The 23,144-nt window shown below is 40.6% G+C and overlaps 1 pseudogene; it reads left to right on the top strand.

Annotated features, from left to right (window-relative positions):
* The first annotated feature begins 314 nt into the window (after positions 1-314).
* On the top strand, positions 315-1,556 carry LOC149253448 (bifunctional D-cysteine desulfhydrase/1-aminocyclopropane-1-carboxylate deaminase, mitochondrial pseudogene; annotated as a pseudogene).
* Positions 1,557-23,144: the final 21,588 nt, after the last annotated feature.

Raw genomic sequence — 23,144 nt, 5'->3', positions numbered from 1 at the left:
AATTTTTTCAATAGAATAGGGTCTATTCAATTATTTTATTTCTTTCCTTTCCTGCATATTAGAATAGGTCTACTTTCCATTTAATTAATTTTTCAAGCACTGTGTTATCACTGAAAATTCTGTTGCCAAATTTTTTTAGCCTAGCTTAAAGACAGGGTGTTTTCGCAGCGCCTGAATTCTTTTTTAGCAGTTTCGCAGCGCTACCTGTTTAGGTGGTTTCGTAGCATGCTACGAAATTGAGGATTTGTTCGAGTTTTCAGTGGAGGCCCAAATCCTAGCATGCCTATTGTACAGAGTTTTGCTTCCCTCCAGAAATGCAGATAAGAGCAGTGACAGTGTTTTCAAGGAAGAAGTGCATTAAGCTCGTTTGTAGCAACATAGATTTGCTCAGTGCTCTCCCTGAGACTAATACCTTGAAGATCCTTTCCTGGGACAATCGCTTTTATCAAGTCAATGAAGTCCTTCTGATCCCAACTCAGGTTAATTATGTTGGAAAAGTAGCAAATATATATGAAGCTGGTTATCGACTAAGTGGTGGTGCATATATCATCTCCAAGTACATTGGGAATTCATGGTTGTGGGATCATGTTCGTGTCAGTGATGAGTTTTTGACAAATGAAATGTATTTGCATTTAAGTATGCGCCTCATGTTCTAATCTTTGTGTATTGACCGAATACAAGGAACCAAACGAGATGTTGAGATTTGATAAACATTACTAGCTGTTCGTGCATTAGTTCCTCCACCGACAGAGAACATAGACACCTGGTTGATATTTGTTTTTCTTTGCCAGAAAAGGGGTTCGACGTCGTTAATTTCATATAGGATTAGGATGACTCCCGATTGCAAACATTTTGGCTTTAGCAGCGACTACCATTGGATTGGTTTTACATCTCCATGGTGCTACAGTAAATTACAGTTGAAAGGCAAGAGCGTCAGAGCGAAGACAACAATGGCTCACGGGCTTCGTGCAGAGCGAGTGGAAGGAGAAGGCAGTTCTGAAGCCTTTTTGAGCAAAGTTTCATACACACCTCCCTCTTGGGCGACAGAGCTTCATCCGATTCCGTCCCATTTCTATTCTCTCGGACATCTCCCTATACCAATTCATCGATGGAATCTTCCGGGCTTACCATCAAACATTGAAGTCTGGATAAAGCGTGATGACTTATCAGGTATGCAACTTAGTGGGAACAAGGTGCGGAAGCTAGAATTTTTAATGGCTGATGCAAAGGCGCAAGGTGCAGATTGTGTTATCACAATAGGAGGCATTCAAAGTAACCACTGTCGTGTTACTGTAGTGGCAGCTCGATACTTGAATCTTGACCGCTATCTCATATTACGAACTACCAAGGCACAAGTCGATGAAGATCCTGGCTTGACTGGAAATCTTCTTGTGGAGCGGATGGTTAGTGAGAACATACAGCTTGTGTCCAAGGAGGAGTATGCACAAATTGGCAGTATCGCTCTTGTCTTACTTGTGAGAAATGAAGAAGCACCGTTAGCGCTGGGAAGGAGCGAAACATTGATTGTGAATTTTTGTGCCCTGTTTGTTCCATAAAGTGTGATCTATTTCCTTTTTGGAAGGAAAGATTAGAAAATGCATCTGATGTTGGCATTATGATTCAAGTGTTGTCCTTGATGGCAACTCACTCAGAGGATGGTACAGGTGCTCAGAGGTTGGTACAAGTGATGGCATCTTAATCAGAAGACAGATCTCAGTACAGCATGCCAAGGAAGCTCATACACGCCGTTTCGTTAAGCCCAAGTCGCGTGTACACGCTAGTTCGATTCATAAAAAGTGCGTGTATGTGGAAAGGTTCCTTTGGTCCATGGTGGTTAGTCCTTGGAAGTTGTGCCTATGATTTCGGACCATTGTGTCTCGACGGGCGTGTCGATCCCTAGTTTTGAAGTTGATGGTATTGTGTTACTATGGTTTTGGCTCTTGGTATTGAGCTAGGCCTAAGACTATATAAGGAGAAGAAGATCATTAGGCAATATCATCTTTCGACAAGGCTTGAATATCTAAGAGTGAAAGAGATCTGATTTGCAGGTGCTGGGTTGCTTGATCTAAGCCAAGGAGAGATCACATTGGTTGATGGAAGACTAGATCTAAGGATAGATCGGGATCTAATGGTTTGAAATGCACTATCATGATATGGTTGATTATGCTTATTTCTAGATCTGGATATTGTCGCAATGCTATGTTCTGGGTCTAACTAATGTCTGGTACAGCTGCAAATTGAGAAAGTTTATTTTTAGATCTGTACGCAGGTTGGCTTCGGTAAAAGAGCGTGTATACGCGGGTTTGGCTCCTTGAAGTAGCGTATATCTTTTGAAGCTTGTTTTTGGGTTTACAGTGGGGTCTGACAGTTATTGCAGAGTTCTGTAGTCTGCTCTGTGTTCTGATAACTGGTGATTGACAGGGTTCAGTGGTTCAGTGATTCAGAGTTTGGTTGTTTTATGCTTCAATGATCTGTTGTGGAAATTGAATGAATTGTGGTCTTCAGATTGTAATGTTGTGCTTCAGGAATATTCAAGTCTGAAAATGTATGAAAGGTGATACCTGAAGAAAAGAAGATTGTAGGTCAGCACCTATGTACTAGTATCTTGGCTAGTACAAGAACAAAGGGGTTGGAGCTCCCTTCCAAGGAAGTTTGGAGAACGAGAGAAGGTTGTAGCCTTCTGCAGGTTGTAGCCTGCGTACTGGTATAAGGCTGCACCAGTACAAAAGATTGTAAACTGAAGTTTCTTAAAGAAAGATAGAGATAACTTGCAGCAGGTGGTTTTCACCCACATTGGGTTTCCACCTTATATCTTGGTGTTCATGTGTGTGGCTTTTGATCCGTTCTGTTATACTGCATCTGCTTACTGTTAATGTGCTGAATAATGTCCTGATGAACTTAACTGAAGAATAAGCTAACTAAGTTATGAGTTTTCTGCTTATACGCTGTTTTATTTAGTCACAGTAGCGTGTACACGCTGTTTTACTTAACTGAAGTAGCGTATATGTTTCTGAGCATTGAAAAGGTTTGATTGATCTGATAATACTGATTCACCCCCCCTCTCAGTATTATTTCCAACATCTGACACAGAATCCAGAGATACTCTGCAGAAACATCTCAAATCTGCAATCATTGTCGTGGATGGTACAGAGAAAAAAAGGTTAAAGGCCTTGCACTGAAAGGTTCTAAAAACACATGAATCATTAGAGCAAAGCACATGCTCTGATTTGCGGCAGTTGTTGGTTTCTATTTTAGAAGATAAGATGACACAGAAGATGTCAAAGAGTATTAATGGCTTCTTAGAAAAAGAGCTACAGATTAAGGAAATTGAGTTGGTTGAGGGACTACAGTTTGTTAAGATCAGTCAGGAGGATGAGACAGAGATAAAAAATATAAAAAGGGCATCGATTTTGTGTGCTTCAGTTCTCAATAATTATGTTAGGCCTAAGCTTGAGGTGATCTTTGATGAGGAAAAGAAGGTAACCCACTCTAACCTTATGAAGGATACAGAGAATGTGATTCTGAATCCCAGCATAGCAAAGGTGAAACTGAAGAATGGAAACAGCAGCTATTCAATTTTGTGAGGAGTTTAGAGGAAGACTGTGTTTTTTAAATCACACAGCAGTTTCGTAGCGCGCTACGAAACTGCTGTAGGTGATGTTTTCAATGCAGAATAAACAGTTTGACCGGGAATGTTATAAGAGAGACACCTGTACATCAATACAACCTACAGCTCATCTGGAGACATGGTGTTTGGTAGCAGCCTTCCATACTTTGAGTTATTAAAGAGTTGGGAACATGCTGCTACATTTTCGGAGGATGGTAGGAGACAGGGACCTTAAAAATAGGTGTTTTGATCCTGATGATAAATGATCCATCAGCGCTTACAGGTATCCAAAGTCAGCGTTCCTTGCATCTGTAGCTCAATCATCTTGAGCCTAACCAACAAAAGACAGCTGTCAAAGATCAAGAAAGGAATCAGGAATACGAGGAGATGAAGTTAGAGTTTTAGTGTGATTAGGACTCTTTGTAATTACAGTTCAATACTTTATGTATTTAATGAGTTTGTTTAAAAATAGATAAGGGTAGTTAATGATAGGCCATCGAGCTCCCCTCATGCTGGAGGAGGAGACTCAAAATAGTTTAGTTTGTTTTCCTATATATAGTGAAAACTCTGATGTAATGGTGGTTGGAGATTTATACAAAAAACAGAGTTTTTATATTGACTGATGTAAAAGACTTTTGACAGTAATAGAAAGATTACTTTTTCTTCTCAAGATTCATCTTGTGTTTAAATGCTCAGAATATATATGGTTGTGTCTCTTCCTTTCTTTTTTACAGCTCCATAGATGTGCAATCACTCTGAATTCACCTAGTGCTCAGATTTCCTGTGTATGTTTATGAGTTGAGGTTCCTTTGAGAAATGTTTTGAGTGTTTAGACATTATATGCCTTGACTTCCATGAATGAGTAGTTGGTGATTTACTGCAAAGGTATTTGACTCCATGAGCCCAATGGAAGAAGTCTTATTTTGTTGTTCCAACCAGCTTATTTTCATGTATTGTTTGAAGAGTTAGCCATCTTTTCTTGTTATTAATTCATATCAAAAATCTGTGAGAGAGCCCTCTCTGACTAAGGAGGCTAAGCCTTAGTCTAAAGCCTGGTTTGAAATAGTTGCATGAGATCTTGCTAAGTAGCAGCCCTTAGTACACGATTTTGTGATAACATTTTGGTGCGTCTGCCGGGAGTCTGAAGATTATTCATTCCCGAAATTTAGAGGCTGAACTTCTGAAGGTAGCAGGAGCTCAGACATCTTTTTGAGGCTGCAAAACTACCTTGGCGACTCCACACATCAAATAAGAAGTTGGAAGGTGACTCCACTGCTAGAAGATCAGTAGCTTGATGAAGTTACAAGATGAGTTCCACTGCAAGAATGAATGCCAGGTATGCTCCTATGAATCAGTCTCATATCCCTGGTTTTCCAAATCCTATGCCAAAGGTTGATTGGTTAGATGATCTTCCAATATTCAAAGATGAAAAGAAGGACAATGCTGCTCTTCATTTGGTTAGGTTTCATATGCATGTACGCAGTCTTAAGGTTCATTTCCCCGAGGATTGTCTCATGAGGATGTTTATGGCCACTTTAGAAGGAAAAGAATGGTCTTGGTATAAAAGTTTGGAGAATGGTTCATTATCTTCTCTTGCTGATTTCCATGATGAATTCTGTGAAATGTATAAAGAAGGTTATCCTTCCTTATTGATGCTTAAAGATTGCTGTAGACATTCTTTAAGTCTTATTAAGTATTTAGAGGATGGTTATGATGATGATGAATTCACGGATGAAGAAATTTTAGAGGCTCTTCATAACAATGCATTCCAGCACCAAGGAGAAGATATAACATCCCATGAAACACAGCATGAGGAGCAGCAGGAGTTGACTTGTGAAAACCATGTTTCATCCCTTGATATGAATGAAGAGATGCAGCAGTATTCTGAAGATGAAATTGATTGCACACAGCAAGAAGAAGTGCTGGAAGACAACTGCTACGACCCTCAGGCAGAGGAAAAGCTTGCTCAATTTTGTAATTCCTTGCAGCAGCTTACTTCAAATAATGATCATAGTAGTGAGGAAAATTACATTGTTTGTGAGCATCATTTAGAAAGGCAGTTGGATAGCATATCAAATAAATTTGGTGTGGCTGAAGATAAGTTGTCTAAAGATACAGAAAGTTTTGAGAATCAGCAAACTAACCATGTGTTTTTTGACCCTATAGCTGAATACATGGAAAAGATTTACTGTTCAGGCGGCTTCCAGTTATATTTTCATGTTGAAGAATAGTTACACCTCATGCTGCCTCGGTTACTTCAGTATCTGGTTTATTTTTGTTTCAAGCACAGCCAAAGGACAAACATGGAAATTTCAGATAAGATAAATGATTGGCTACATTGGAAATTTCACATTGATTGAGCAGAAGGAAGTTGAAATTGTTAGGGTAGGTAGGTATAGGTAAATGCAAATAAGCTCAAGGTCAACTGAGCATTTTTCAGTAGATGTAGCTTTCTTTCTCCTACAGTCATGCTTGTCAAGCAAATTTCTGTTTGTCATAAATGGATAAGGCACTGGACCTGCAAGTTCTTAGTGTACCACAAGGGCACACTATCCCAAGTGGAGCCACTGTTATCACTGAAAATTCTGTTGCCAAAATTTTTTAGCCTAGCTTAAAGACAGGGTGTTTTCGCAGCGCCTGAATTCTTTTTTAGCAGTTTCGCAGCGCTACCTGTTTAGTTGGTTTCGTAGCGTGCTACGAAATTGGGGATTTGTTCGAGTTTTCAGTGGAGGCCCAAATCCTAGCATGCCTATTGTACAGAGTTTTGCTTCCCTCCAGAAATGCAGATAAGAGCAGTGACAGTGTTTTCAAGGAAGAAGTGCATTAAGCTCGTTTGTAGCAACATAGATTTGCTCAGTGCACTCCTTGAGACTAATACCTTGAAGATCCTTTCCTGGGACAATCGCTTTTCTCAAGTCAATGAAGTCCTTCTGATCCCAACTCAGGTTAATTATGTTGGAAAAGTAGCAAATATATATGAAGCTGGTTATCGACTAAGTGGTGGTGCATATATCATCTCCAAGTACATTGGGAATTCATGGTTGTGGGATCATGTTCATGTCAGTGATGAGTTTTTGACAAATGAAATGTATTTGCATTTAAGTATGCGCCTCATGTTCTAATCTTTGTGTATTGACCGAATACAAGGAACCAAACGAGATGTTGAGATTTGATAAACATTACCAGCTGTTCGTGCATTAGTTCCTCCACCGACAGAGAACATAGACACCTGGTTGATATTTGTTTTTCTTTGCCAGAAAAGGGGTTCGACGTCGTTAATTTCATATAGGATTAGGATGACTCCCGATTGCAAACATTTCGGCTTTAGTAGCGGCTGCCATTGGATTGGTTTTACATCTCCATGGTGCTACAGTAAATTACAGTTGAAAGGCAAGAGCGTCAGAGCGAAGACAACAATGGCTCACGGGCTTCGTGCAGAGCGAGTGGAAGGAGAAGGCAGTTCTGAAGCCTTTCTGAGCAAAGTTTCATACACACCTCCCTCTTGGGCGACAGAGCTTCATCCAATTCCGTCCCATTTCTATTCTCTCGGACATCTCCCTATACCAATTCATCGATGGAATCTTCCGGGCTTACCATCAAACATTGAAGTCTGGATAAAGCGTGATGACTTATCAGATATGCAACTTAGTGGGAACAAGGTGCGGAAGCTAGAATTTTTAATGGCTGATGCAAAGGCGCAAGGTGCAGATTGTGTTATCACAATAGGAGGCATTCAAAGTAACCACTGTCGTGCTACTGCAGTGGCAGCTCGATACTTGAATCTTGACCGCTATCTCATATTACGAACTACCAAGGCACAAGTCGATGAAGATCCTGGCTTGACTGGAAATCTTCTTGTGGAGCGGATGGTTAGTGAGAACATACAGCTTGTGTCCAAGGAGGAGTATGCACAAATTGGCAGTATCGCTCTTGTCTTACTTGTGAGAAATGAAGAAGCACCGTTAGCGCTGGGAAGGAGCGAAACATTGATTGTGAATTTTTGTGCCCTGTTTGTTCCATAAAGTGTGATCTATTTCCTTTTTGGAAGGAAAGATTAGAAAATGCATCTGACACAGAATCCAGAGATACTCTGCAGAAACATCTCAAATCTGCAATCATTGTCGTGGATGGTACAGAGAAAAAAAGGTTAAAGGCCTTGCACTGCAAGGTTCTAAAAACACATGAATCATTAGAGCAAAGCACATGCTCTGATTTGCGGCAGTTGTTGGTTTCTATTTTAGAAGATAAGATGACACAGAAGATGTCAAAGAGTATTAATGGCTTCTTAGAAAAAGAGCTACAGATTAAGGAAATTGAGTTGGTTGAGGGACTACAGTTTGTTAAGGTCAGTCAGGAGGATGAGACAGAGATAAAAAATATAAAAAGGGCATCGATTTTGTGTGCTTCAGTTCTCAATAATTATGTTAGGCCTAAGCTTGAGGTGATCTTTGATGAGGAAAAGAAGGTAACCCACTCTAACCTTATGAAGGATACAGAGAATGTGATTCTGAATCCCAGCATAGCAAAGGTGAAACTGAAGAATGGCAACAGCAGCTATTCAATTTTGTGAGGAGTTTAGAGGAAGACTGTGTTTTTTAAATCACACAGCAGTTTCGTAGCGCGCTATGAAACTGCTGTAGGTGATGTTTTCAATGCAGAATAAACAGTTTGACCGGGAATGTTAGAAGAGAGACACCTGTACATCAATACAGCCTACAGCTCATCTGGAGACATGGTGTTTGGTAGCAGCGTTCCATACTTTGAGTTATTAAAGAGTTGGGAACATGCTGCTACATTTTCGGAGGATGGTAGGAGACAGGGACCTTAAAAATAGGTGTTTTGATCCTGATGATAAATGATCCATCAGCGCTTACAGGTATCCAAAGTCAGTGTTCCTTGCATCTGTAGCTCAATCATCTTGAGCCTAACCAACAAAAGACAGCTGTCAAAGATCAAGAAAGGAATCAGGAATACGAGGAGATGAAGTTAGAGTTTTAGTGTGATTAGGACTCTTTGTAATTACAGTTCAATACTTTATGTATTTAATGAGTTTGTTTAAAAATAGATAAGGGTAGTTAATGATAGGCCATCGAGCTCCCCTCATGCTGGAGGAGGAGACTCAAAATAGTTTAGTTTGTTTTCCTATATATAGTGAAAACTCTGATGTAATGGTGGTTGGAGATTTATACAAAAAACAGAGTTTTTATATTGACTGATGTAAAAGACTTTTGACAGTAATAGAAAGATTACTTTTTCTTCTCAAGATTCATCTTGTGTTTAAATGCTCAGAATATATATGGTTGTGTCTCTTCCTTTCTGTTTTACAGCTCCATAGATGTGCAATCACTCTGAATTCACCTAGTGCTCAGATTTCCTGTGTATGTTTATGAGTTGAGGTTCCTTTGAGAAATGTTTTGAGTGTTTAGACATTATATGCCTTGACTTCCATGAATGAGTAGTTGGTGATTTACTGCAAAGGTATTTGACTCCATGAGCCCAATGGAAGAAGTCTTATTTTGTTGTTCCAACCAGCTTATTTTCATGTACTGTTTGAAGAGTTAGCCATCTTTTCTTGTTATTAATTCATATCAAAAATCTGTGAGAGAGCCCTCTCTGACTAAGGAGGCTAAGCCTTAGTCTAAATCCTGGTTTGAAATAGTTGCATGAGATCTTGCTAAGTAGCAGCCCTTAGTACACGATTTTGTGATAACACACTGCTTGTAGCAGAGTGGTCCTTGTGCATCTTAACTCCTCATTCACTGCATTATATCAACCCAAGTAGAATATTTACTGCTATACAAATAGTATTGATATCTATTAATTTTGTACGAACTCCATATTTATAATTAAAGTTGATCACCTTAGGAGTTACAAAACTCTTGTAATGCCGGGGCTCATCCGTTGGCACAAAAAAAAAATTCTCATAAAAGTAGAAGAGATGGAGAATGAAGAAAGGGATGTATGGGGTTTAATAACATAATATATTTTTTGTGGTAGCTCTTGTAGAGTAGTGATTAAGAAAAGTAAGAAAATGGAAAAATATAGAGCAACAATAAAAAAAAATAATGAAATAAAAATAAGGTTATCAATTTAGAACATTTGAAGAACATAGAGATAAAGGAACCAATATCCCCACTTATGTGGGGCATAGTGGTCACAGAGGAGAAACACAGTTGTGGAATTTCCACTAGTACATATGGGATTCACCTCTTATGTCTCTCAGGGAGGATTTGGAGGTGAGGCCCACCCATAAGAGGGAGTGTTGATGTGACAAAGGAGGTGGCGATATTGGTAGGGTGTGGGCTGGCGCATACTATCTCAACTTTAGATCATGGCATCTAGTGGTGGGTAGGAGCATACAAAGTTGAGTAGTGGGTTGTAGGTGATCACGGAGGTGCATGGTAGTCTGCCACGGTGAATGAATTTACACCATGGAGTGAGGGTAGCGACTCACACCACATTGGGTTTGTTAGTTGAATGATATATGCATTGGTGCATATGGGACACTCGATGGTACAGGGTGATACAACAAAATACAGGATAATCAAGTGGTGTACAGGGAAAATTCACAGCGTATAGTGGCATGCTGAGGAGTATGAGGATACTTGGTGGTATGTAGTGGGATGCGACTCGGCGGGCTCTTGGAGCATTTCTTCCAAGGAAGCTTATGGACAATGACATTAGGTGTACCAGTGGGTGAAACTCACCCATGATTAATGAGGACATTGTTGAGCATCTCGGGACACCATGTTTAGCAAAGGAAGGTCTTCATTTGGGTTATCAACAAGTCTGATGCAGAGAGAGGGATGTCCATAGGATTACTTTTCAACATCCCAACAGACTCTTGATCATACCCTTGGGGAGCTACCCAACCATCAACCTCCAATGTTTCTTATAGTTGTAGAGATTTTGGTTGTTTCCCCTTGATGCTCTCTTTTAAGGAAGAAGGACATGGGAGGCTCACCCTAGGTAGTTGGATGAGACACCACGTGTCATGGGTAGGGAGGATAATCTCTAGTTGAGACACTTGGTAGGTGCACAAGTTCATAGATACAGGCTTAGGGATGGTGTGGTTTATTGCTGAGGTAACATATGTTCCACCCCTGGGCTCACACTTAGGGAGGTGACTGAGAGGGAGCTGTGTGGTTCTCTTTCAGCTGGACAACTCGAGGCATTAGGTGAGTGTGAGATATGGGGGATGGTAGTACTTATTGGCGGGATGATTCCTGGGCTTCCGATAGTACCCAGACACATCATTAGGAGCTTGGGATAACATATATTTTTATGTGATTTGGCAGGTGCAGATAAGTTGGTCATTCAAGGCACAAGTTATTGATGCTCAGTGCCTACGTATTGGATACATACAAGAGTTAGAGACAAGGGCATAGGGGTCCAAATAGCTAGCATCATATCAAACGATAGGCAGTGAGGATTGGGAGTTGTGGACCTCCAGTATGGTTATGGGACCTAGGGATCCAGTGGGGTGGTGGGATACTCCACTTCTCAATGAGCATGGTCAAGATAACATGCAATATGATTCATTCTGAGGCACACACATGGAGGATCACCGAAGCCCTCACTATATGGCGAGGTAATTTTTTTCTCAGATTCGGGCCAACCATGGAGTGTTAGGCGATGGCACCATTGAGTCACTTTGGCAGGTTGGGATTAGCCTCGATCATCACATATATTATGGCCAAGAGTTATGGGAGAGGAGGCTCTGGTATGAGCATGTTAGGTAGCAAGTGATGGCCAGAGTGTCGTAGGGTTAATAGGAAAGTTCCTTGTTGTGATGGGCATGGGACCCTAGTGTCACAATACTTAGTAGTTCAGCTACCTATAGAAGTGAGCTAGTTTCTAGAGGGGAGGGTCATTCGGATCTTCCATCAGGTTTCAGTGATTCATTGATGGCATGGGGATATTCCATAGTGTGGAAGGGAAATTAACTAGAGGAGACTAGGGGAGGCTCATGCGGATGAGGACTCAACCCCATAAGGTTGGATTGCAACTTCAAGACTCTACTCCTGAAGCGTACAAGAGGGACTATTTAGTAGAGCAGCTTCATGAGGATAAGACCAATATTTATACCACCATGATGCTCCACTTAGTGGCAGTATGCAGAGGGTGTATGGTGCCTATGATGAGATGGAAAACAAGAGGAGGAAGGGATGCCTCATGTTGACTAGGATGTCTTGGGATCTTGGTATGACATGGTAGAGATCAGGGATGGTCGGGTGGTACATTTAGGACCCCGGTATTGGGTGAAGTGATTGTTTGGGTCAACTGATCAAGAGGGTGCTTGTTTTAGGCATTGCTTAAGGACAAGAAATTTTTGGTGGGGAGGACTGTGATGTCCCTAAATTAATTAATTTTGTTAAGAATAATTTCCATTTTTTTATATTTTAGAAATTGGAAGATATTTTGGCCCACACCTTAGGAGAACGGAGAAATCAAAGGAAGATTTGATTTTTGGGTAAAGAGAAGGCCCCACTTTAGAAAAAAGGGGAAAAATTATGGAGTGGGTGGAATGTGTGGGCCACCCCTCAAGTAATATGCACCCCTTGGAGGAAAAATTGATCTTGTGAAGGGAGGTAGAAATATTTGGAGGAGGGACCCATAAGGAAAGGTAAGGCAACAATTTAAAATAGAAGGGTGAGGGCAATAATTGGTACTTTTGCTAATTTGATATTCAAACCATTGTTTGTTCAAGTTGTTTAGATGGGTCAACAAAGTTTTGTTCAACACAGAATATTTTGGAGGGGAAATCTCAACTCCTTCTTCGGTGGACTTCAAGTGCCACCCTAGGGGATCTTTGTTGTTGAAGTTGTATTGGATGGTCTACATAGGAAATTTGAGTTGTTGAGGAGCAGATTGAGTGTAGTAAAGGACCACACACATCTCAGGGGAGTGGTTACATGATAGTGTTGGTTCTAGAAATTTAGAGGCACATTATCTTGGTACCTAACATTTTTTTTGTAGTGGTTTGAGGGGAAAATTGAGTGGACTACATATAGGCCAAATTTATTCTTTTTGGGCTAGTGAAAAAGTGGTATTGATTGAGCCAACGTAGTCATTAGAGGAGCACCTAGGTTGTGGGAGCTTGAACTAACGTTGGGTTGAGGATTTGCAAGGGGGACATAAGGAGAATTCTTGGAGGAGTTTTCAACTAATTTTGGATGGATTTGGAAACTATTTCTGAGGCAGTACAAATTAACCAGCTGAAGAGGGAGCTCACATAATTTGGGGGAAATTTCAGAAGGTTGGAACTAGGCCCCACCCTTTCTGGGTTTTTCCAGGTTTATTGAGGAGAGGGAAAGGTTAATTAGGCTGAATTTTTTGAGTACTCTAGAGGAATCAAACAAGTGTCTCTTTCAAATCAACAACTGCTGGTAATTTGCACCATTTTGTGGGTTTTATGGGTGGTAGGTTTGGGGCAGATTCCTTTTTGGAGTTTTCTAAGAAAATTTTGGAGAGTCACCAACTGCAATTTCAGGAGTTTCTGAGAAAAGGAGTGGCATATATCACCATTTTCTTCCAGCAACAGGAGCAATAATTTACTTGGTCTGCAAAAATATTAGCTGGGTTGATATTTGAGCACTTTGACAAAGATTTATAAACTTTTTATTTTTCTTTCTTGTTGTAGCAAGCCTAGGTTCCTATTTCCTTCACCATATTGTACTTTTTTTTCTTCCAAGGAAAAAATTGAACTTTTTATTAACATTTATAATAAGTTACATAGTATATGCATTTAAGCATTCAATAAACTGTATGACTTTGTTCAAATCATAGAGTTGTTATGAAATGGTAATTGAGTGTCTTCCAACTCTACCATCTCATTTTTGCTAAAAACAAATTCACTAATCAATTTATCCCGGACCTCCTCAATGAGGAAAACAATCCAAATGAGATTAGATTTCAGTAATTGGTCTCCAAAAATATAAAAAGAAAAATTTATATAACATATGTATACGTGAGTCTCAAAAGATATGTCTTGAACCATTCTTGGGCCTCCTCAAAGAGGAAAACAGGCCAAACAAGAGTGGGATTAGCTATAAGTTTAAAAAGTGTTTTAACCAGGTTGATGATAATGTTTTTTAGATACAAGAATTATAAAGAAAAAATTGTTTTGCCGTAGACAAGAAACTGAGGCAGGAAAATAAAATAACTATCATAAAAAGATAAACCAGATTAGTATGTCAACATTATGTATATTGTGGTTGATTTGACACATGGATCTCATCCCAGTCTGCTTCCTCTATCCTCCAAATGTCCATATCTTGCTATAGACCCTCTTTAGAAAGCTGGTCTGCTGTGCTATTACATTCCCTGTATATATGACATAGAGAAAAATCATTATTTTTTTAAAATGTTTTGCTTCTTCTAATATCGGGGATAAAATGTAATTCTGGCATCTGCTCACGCCATTGAACCATTTAATGATATTCATCGAATCCCTAAAGATCTGAATCGAATGTATGCCCATGTGGGTAAGCCAACATAGGAGAAGTTTTAAGGCAGAAAGTTCTGTGAAGTTATTGGTTCCAATCGCCAATCTCACAGAGGCTTTGAGGCTTGTGTGTTCATTTAGGTGGATCACCAATCCTGCCCCACATTTGTTATTTTGATCAGATGCCCCATCAAAATAAGCCCATGGGGTTCCTTCCTTTATTTTTTCTTCTCTTACAAGTCATGGCAATGCGTCCCAAATTGGCTCGGGAATACTTGAGTTGATTGTTGTGCATCCTACAGCGATATGCCCTGCTGAGGGGTTCTGTTCTTTAAATATACTATTGTTTCAAGCCAACCAGGTACCCCATGCTATGATTAGGGGTAAATTCCTCAAATTTCCTTTAGGATAATCCTTCCACCATTTATTCCATGCTTCCGCTAGTGACCCCCTTTCTGAGGTCATCCTAATCTAAATCAGTCTCCCTGATTCCTTCCATACATTCTTTGTGAACGGGTATTCTAAAAAGAGATGTTGGATCATTTCTACTTCATTTTTGCATAAAGCACATCTTAATGGGCCCGACTTGTATCTCCTCTATAGTATATCCCAAGTTGGCACTTTATTTCGGAGAATGCACCAGAAGAAAATCTGAGCTTTGGTTGGGCATTGTAGCTTCCAGATAAGGCTAACCCACCATTCCTGATTCCCCCATCCTTTTCTTGACATAATAAATTTGTATCCTTATTTAGGAGAATAAGAGCTCGTGGCCACATGTGCCCATACTAGCTGATCTAGTCTATCTCTTAGCCCGAGATTAGACTTGGACAGTTCCTTGATGAAATTATGCCACTCCTCCTTCCATTATTGATTAAGGTTTAAGTCGGTCCCAGACAACCAGGCTTGTCCTGAGATGGTGGAGTGACTATTTTTCCCAATCTGGCTTATGTACTGAATGCCTCTGATGTCTAGTTGGTTTATGAGACCCGGGGGAGTGAAAATCCTTCATTACACCCCACCCATGGGTCCTTCCCTATCCCGACTTGTTCTTCGTTCCCTACTCGCCAGGAAAGACCTTGTTATATGATATTGAAAGCATCTAAAGTGGCTTTCCACACCACTGAAACATTTCCTTTCTTCTTATTTGGTTTCCTGATCCAATCATCCAAAGGAATGGGGTCGATGTACTTTCGTTTGTCTACTATCGTCCATAGGTTATCCATCTTTATTAGTATCCATCCCAGCTTAGCTGCTAGAGATGGCCCAAAATATGTTAAATCTTTTATTCCCAATCCTCCCCACTCCTTTGGCCTTGCCACCTTATCCCATGCCACCCAGGGCAGTGCCGACTCCTCCTTGGAGCCTACCCAGAGAAATTGGCTGCATACTTGTTTGATTCTTTCCAGGATTCCTTTCAGAACCCATGTTAATGCTGCTAGTCTTCCTACTCTAGACAACCATTTGAAACTCTAATGGTTGATCCTCGATTCTATTTTTTCTACTAGTCAGAACCAATCCTATTTCTTGTATGAGTGTGGTTTTACGAAGAATCCCAGATACTTGAATCTGTATTCTAACTTCCGTTCTTCGAAGGGCAAGTCTTCATCTATATTCAATGCTTCCATTATATTGAATCCTTCCAACAGTAGATGGGATTTTTCCTTATTCACTTGCATGCTCGTTGCCTTAAGGAAGAGGTCCAACATCCTTTTTATCTCCTTTGTTTTGCTCCTTATTCCATTGCTGAAGAGAAGGATGTTGTCCACAAAAAATAGATGGGTTATGTAAAGGTTGAAAACCACTTCCGCTCCATGAATATTGCCTTTTCTTTTGGCCTCTAGGAGTCGCTAATTGTGTCCTTCTGCCACAAGGAGGAAGAGGAGAGGAGATAGGGGCAGGCTTGTCTCAGTCCTCTTTGTCCTTGAAAAAAGGGGGATGCTGCTCCATTAATTAGCACCACAAATCTCACACTGGTCAAGCATCCCATGACCCAATTTATAAAGTCTACTTAAAACCCCAGATGGGTGAATAACATACGTAGGTACATCCAACTGATTCTATCATAAACTTTAGATAGGTCAATTTGCACTACTGCTCCTTTGATTTTTTTTTTGTTTAATGCTATGAATGGTTTCCTGGGCCACACCCATCGCCTCATGGATCTGTCTCCCATCCAAGAATCCAAATTGTTCTTTTGATATATGCCTGGATAGTAAAGGATTTAATCTAACAACAATCACCTTTTCTATAATTTTGTAGATACAGCTGCATAAGGAGATCGGTCTGAAATCCTTGAAATAGGTTGGGTCTTCCTTCTTAGGAATGAGGGCTATGAAGGTTGCATTAAAAGGGGCATAGATTGCACCTTTCCTTCTAGACTCTTCAACCACTTCAGTCAATTCACTGCCTATTATCTCGAAGAAATGTTGAAACAACTCCACTATCTAGCCATCTGGTCTGGGGCTCTTATCCTTTGGCATGGATTTTATGATTCCTTCGACCTCCCCCCTTGTGACTTCCCCCATGAGCTCCACAAAATCCCCTTCATCTGCAAAACAAGGGAAATCTTGAGCTGCTTGGATCAATTCTGATAGTGACACTTTCAAAGGAGCTGTAAAGAGATTTTGGAAGTGTCTTATTCCCATTAATGATAGTTCCTCAAAAGTTCTTGTCTGCCTTCCTCCTGATTTTAAGGACCAAATGGTGTTCACGTTCTTCCTTCCTTTTGCATAATTTTGGAAGAATTTGGTGTTTTCATTCCCAGCCCTTAGCCAGATGGCCCTACTTTTCAAGTGCCACTATTCTTCTCCTTTGGGATTCCAGCATCTTGATCCTATCCCTTTTTTCCTGAGTTTCATATCCATCAGCTTCCGGACTTTCAAACACATCTAGTTCCTTCCCTATTTGGATTAGGTCTTCATATTCTTTCATTGTCTTGGCCCTGGCCCATTCCATTGTGGCATTCTTAAGGCATTTTAGGTTCTCCATAAAGTGGTAGGATTTGTCCCCAGTCTCATTGAACTTCACAGGTCTCTAGGTTTCTTTAAAAAGAATGTTATAAGAATCCTCCATTAACCAAGCTAGATTAAATTTAAAGGGAGCTGTCGGATTTTTGGGATGCCTATTTAGTTCTAACAGGACTGGTAGATGATCAAAATCACCTCCTTCCCCAACCCACTGATGAAAACCTGGGATATTTGCTGCTACCTCCTCTCTCATGAGAAACTGATCTAGTCTTTTGGCCACCCGATCTTCCCATGTTATCCTATTCCTCCAGGTAGACCTTAGCTTTAGCAGGTTTATGTCTAGCAGCTTACTCTCTTTGATGATTTTTGTGAAAAAGTCTGAGAGCGGGTCTTCTCTAGCAGAGGGAACCCAAGTTTCGGCTGTACCTAGAGAGAAGTTTAAATCACCCCCAATCACCAGATTCGGGTTATCCATGAGAGACTTAGAGTAGAGGTTATTCCATAACTGAACTCTGCTTTGACAGGGCCCATGAATATTGAGAATCAATAGGTTAGTGCAGATCTCTAGGGAGTAAACTTCAATCCCCATCATTTGGTCCATCCCCTAGGTGTTCAGGACTCTTAACTTCCCTTATTTTACTCCCAATTCTAATCCCCCGAAGCGGCCTTTGGCATCCAATGCCAGATACTCCATGCTGGCATTAATTTAGTTAGAGTTTTTGAAACTTCTTCTCTTGCTCCCAATGTTTCTTGGAGTAGTAGAATGTTGGGATTGTAATTGCAGACTACCTCTTTTAGAGCCAATTATTTTGGGTTACTGGCTAAGCCCCTACAATTCAGGGAGAGGATGATCATTGGATTATCTCAGGGGGGGATTTTGCTTCTCTAAGCGCCCCAGAGATGGACATTTGCTTCCCATTCGCAATGTCTAGTTTGGCTCTCAGCTGAGCCTTAGACAAGTTTGTTTTCCTCCCTCGAGCCTTCGGTCCCCTGCTTGGGGGTTCTACATATCGATCCCGCCCACCATCTCCCATGGAGGAGGTGTTTTCTCACGAGGTCTAAGGTTGTAGGAGGGTTTCACAGCTGGGGTATCTACGAGAATTGAGCCACCCTCACGCTTTGCATTCTTTCGGTTGAGATCTAGATCAGGGATTGATGTAATGATACTCTCCAATTGATTGTTTGCTATATTTGAAATGGGAATAACAATATTCTGATGCCTGGAAGGACCAAGCGATGATTCAGAAATAATCAAAGAATGAGCAGGAGTAAAAGGAGGTAGGGTAGAGACCGGACCCGTACCCTCTTTTGAGTGAGTTTAACTCCTGGTCTTTTTTGTTGTTGGTTCTGGATCCTGCTTTGTTTCCTCTTGCTGCTGAAATGGATGTATTCCAGGGTACCCTTCTTCCTTCGCCTCGATGATCTCTACTACGTCCTCCTGAGGCCTGGCTATGTCCATCTGGTCGTCTCCCGCACCTTTCTTTGACTTTCCTTCCTTGGTTTCCTCCTCTTCTGCTACCCCTGCCTCTGCCTTCCTATGCTTTCTTCTACACCTAAACCCCAACGAACATTCTTTTGCCAGGTGTCCATAATTGTGACACTCGTGACATCTGAAAAATAGGTGTTCATAGTCTAATAATTGGGCGTACTTGAAATCCTTATATTGTAAATGAATTTCCTCTGCCAAGGTTGAACGAGGGTTTAATCTTACCAGTATATGGGCCATCCCCTGGTCTCTTGTCTGTAGAAACGACATGTCTGCTTCCATGAATATTACTAGGTGGTTTCCAATGGCTTTGAAAACTGATTCAACCCAAAGGAACGGTGGGAGTCTGGACATGCGGACCCAAACAGGTAATTCATCCACCCTTTCCCTCTGTGCATCAAACATGGGGTTCCATTTCTTGAAGAATATTGGGTGTCTCCCGAAACATCAGTTCCTTGCCATAACCCATTCCACTGCTTCTCTCCTCCCGAACTTAACCATGAACCATCCTTTTTCCAGTGTCGTGACCTAAAAAGTAGTGTCCGGTGCTTCCTGCCAATTTTATGAGGTCCATTCTTGAATAAAGTTGGCAGAGTATTTCTTACCTCTAGCCCTTCCTACCAGGGTTAATTCTGCAACCTCCATGGCCTCATCGATTTTAACATCCATTCCTAGGATCAGATTTGCTATAGATTCACCTTTTTTTATTATTTTTTGTTTTTTCCTCTTCTCCCCTACCTGTCATTGTCGTATCCCTTCCTCCTTGTTCTATGAGTTTCTTTCCACATTGGCTGTTGCTTCCGGGAGAGTTCCTGCACTCCCCTCTTTCCTAGATTTTCTGAGCCCTTCGACAAACCTTCCTCTTGCTTGATTTGGGTCTTCTGCTCCAGTTATCAGTGCCTTGTTTGCTTCCTGTCCTTCCTTTTCGCTTACACTCCCTTTCCAAGCCTCTATCCACTTAATTCCCTTTTCTTCTTTAGACTTTCCCCGACCGCCTTCCAATCCTCTGTCAAACCCTCTGCTATTTCTAACAAACCAGCAATCCCCACCCCTCTGACTGGATTTTTTTGTAGGGCCTTGTTTCGTCTAATTGTGTGAGGGTTACTGGCTACATGAGCTTGAGACAGGATCAACGTGGTCTCCTCTTGCCCAAACCCTAACCCCACCACTTGGCAGGTGCTCCGTTCGTCATTACTTATAAACCCACAACTGATTATGATGTCCTCTAACCTTCCTAAATAAAAATGTCTGTGAGGACGAGATGGGTCAAAACCTATTTGGAAAGCTTCGTTATCCACCACTCTGTGATCCAACATGGAAGGTTTCTCCTACAACTGCTTCCCTTCCCATATTGCCACACATGATAGCCCTAGAATTTCCTCCAAGATCCCTAGGGTTTTACTTTGCTTCCAACCCGCTTCCGAACCTCCTTTCTTCCTCCCTGATCATCTAGCTGGATGAATATACCGCTCTATGTTCCAGTCCATTACCTCCAGACCCCAAACCGACAGTATGTCCCTAGGCTTGGGGTCTAGATCAACAGAATTTCTTGGTTTGACCATCTTCTTCCTGTTTGTTCCTTGATAACTTCTTAGTGGGAAAAAATGCCTTCTCTGTTTTGGCTTCAAGCGCGTGCTGAGGGTAGGAGATGACAACACATCTTACCTTCAACCTGAACTTCATTCCATCACTTATTTCCATTCTCTGAAAGAGATCATGTGGTTATGGGACTTCCTGCCTCAAAATCCATTTGCTCCAGCCGCCTTCCACCTGTCCACCTCAGTCCTCCTGTGCCTAACAACCTCGGGTCTACCAAAGCCAACTGGTCACCTCCCGTACTACCTCCTATCGCATTCTCGGCCCTGCAGGCCTCCCGCATGCAGTCTATACTCAACTCCTAAACCCTAGCTCCATCCATGGCCTAACCCTATCTCGCCTCGACCTGCATTCCCTCGGTTCTTATTGGCACTTACAAATGCTAGTAGCCTACTATTCTCTTGCCTTGTTCCTGCTATTTCTCTTGTATTATGTTGCTATATTGGTTTTGCAAAACCTTGCGTACCTTCACCATATTGTACTTATTCACCTCAAAATTTACTATAAATACCCAATTTTGGTGCCAATATATGTGTATTTTGATATCTATGTATGCTTTCAATTTTTTGGTGTTGTTCACGAGCACCTTTTTCTGTTATTCACTGTTAATTTCCTATTAGGAATATTACAAATGGATCCAGAGTCACTTGAGGTTGTAGGGCAATTTCATCCTTAGGTGTGGGCTTGCCCATCCTTTGGCACTGATCACACCTAGTGGTTTACCTTTTTGAATCTTGATGTAGAGTGGGCCAGTAGTAACCAACTTGTAGAACGTTGAAGGCAAAGTGGCCTCCATAAGTTATGTCATGACATGTCGAGAGGATGTCAAAGACCTCCTCTTCCATCACACATATTCTCAAAATATGATATGTTCCCAACTTGAAAAGATTTCCCCCAATCCAAGTGAATGGGGTACTCTTCCTAATAATAGTGCTCTATATTACGATAGAACCTCCCAAAAACCAAGTAGTTTTCTATATCATCAAACCAAGGAGATATCACCGAGATGGAAAAGAGGTGTTCATTTGGGAGTTGATAATATACCATCTCTGCATTCCCTGCATGCAAAGTCAGCATTGACAAGAAATCTGCAAACACATTCTCTTTCCCTAGTTTATCAATAATAGTTAAATCAAATTGTTACAATAATAACAACGATATAATTATCCTAGCATTGATATCAAGTTTATTCACTAAATACTTGATGGTTGCATGGTTAGTGTGGAAAAAATTTTAATATCCAGTGATGTAGTGCCTAAACTTATTGAAAGAGTGTACCATATCTAGGAGTTCCTTTTCAGTGATTGTATAATTTAGCTCAAATTTAGAACTGTTCTTACTACTAAAATAGATAGTTGTTGACAGTGTTGAAAATCCATCAAAAAGGGGTTTCCATAATGTGATTTTCTAATTAGACCTCACACCATTTGGAATACAAGCCCCATGCGGAGCATTAGCTCAGTTTCTGTGTATTCTTACATATTTTCCCTTGCTCTAACTATCAACAAGAGGGAGGAGTGTAAATGTCCCTTTGAAAAGAAAGAGGTTGTTCCTAGTGAATGTTCATTCATATGTGTGTCAAATTTATTTTACTGTGGAGGGGGAAGATAAGTGAGCCTCTAAGAGAGAGGTAATAGTACCACCCTATTAGAGATACACATAAACAAGAAGAATCCATTCAAAATCCAATGGAATAGTCCACAAAGATGCGGTGGTCATTGCAACCAATACAACAAGAAAGATATGTCTAATATCTAGTGGAATAGTCCATGAGAATGTGATAGCGATAATAAACATTACAACACATTCTCAATATGATAAGTACCAAAATAACCAAAATAGTTCAAATAATTTAGCACAAATAAATGAAAACATGAATTACAAACTTTCATAGAACAATCTTACAAATATTCATAATCCATGCATGAAGAACATGTTGGCCAGAAGGCTTATGATATTAAGTAAAATTTATAAGACACATGTATACAATGAACACTACTAGCTCCAATAGTGGTGCATTCGAGCCACTCTTTTCTCCTCAAAAGAACTAGCTGGTATCTCTATTTTCTTGTGGGAGGAGCCAAGGAGAAAATTCCTTTGCTCATACAATGAGGGTGTATATATAACCAATGAGGTGATGCTTCACCTTCCTTGTGACTATTTGACTACCCTCATGACTATTTGACTTCCTATGACTTTTCAAATTTTACATGACTCTTCATATTTTGAATGTGTCCTTTGGACTTCCACTTTACAATACATTTTGAATAGATAATTACATAATCCACAATAATGATGTGGCATATGATGACTCGTGACTAGACATGACATGAAACTGATGACATGGGTTGTATGATGATGTGGCAATGCCAAGCTATCCTTTTTGTTGTTTATTTATTTCTGTCCTCAATAAGAGATGTATCCAATGCTTCATCTTCATGAGAGATATGATTTCTTCTTCATGTCTACCCTCCAAAGGGTTGTGAATTAGATGGAGACTTCATGCAGTCTTGATATTTGGTCTTCTATTGTAATCCACTGTTCCTTCATCTTCTTGCCTGATGATCATCTTGTATTTTTAGCTCCATATGTGTCTTCTAGCATGTTATCCTTCGCCATCTCCTTCTTCATCATCTTTCCATAGCATTGTAGATTTATTGCATCTACAATCCACTCATGACAAGACAACATTAGTCTAATAAACTCATATCTAAGATGTTGCATGATGATCCATTGACTGAGCCAGAATTGGGTGGTAGGCTGAGGGAGAGGCTCAGTGACTGCACAATTGCACAAATTAGGTAGTCAAGGGTCAGGCTTGAGCCTTAAGACTATGCAATACGTAGTTTAGGCTTGGACTGAGCAAAAATATTGTGCAGTTGGGGAGCTTAGGGAGCTAGGATGAGGGCTTGAACATAGATTTTACCCATTGTATAGTTCTGGAAGATAGAGGAGACCAGGTGATTGCACAATTCCATAGTTAAAGAGCTCAGGGTAGAGCCTTGAGCCTTGATACTGCACAATGTGCAGTTTAGGTTGGAC

This window comes from Pinus tabuliformis, chromosome 7 (genome assembly GCF_031772625.1).
Source record: "Pinus tabuliformis cultivar Carrire ecotype Pingquan chromosome 7, CPIR1, whole genome shotgun sequence".
Lineage (NCBI taxonomy): Eukaryota > Viridiplantae > Streptophyta > Pinopsida > Pinales > Pinaceae > Pinus > Pinus tabuliformis.
This window is presented reverse-complemented; position numbering and strand designations above follow the sequence as displayed.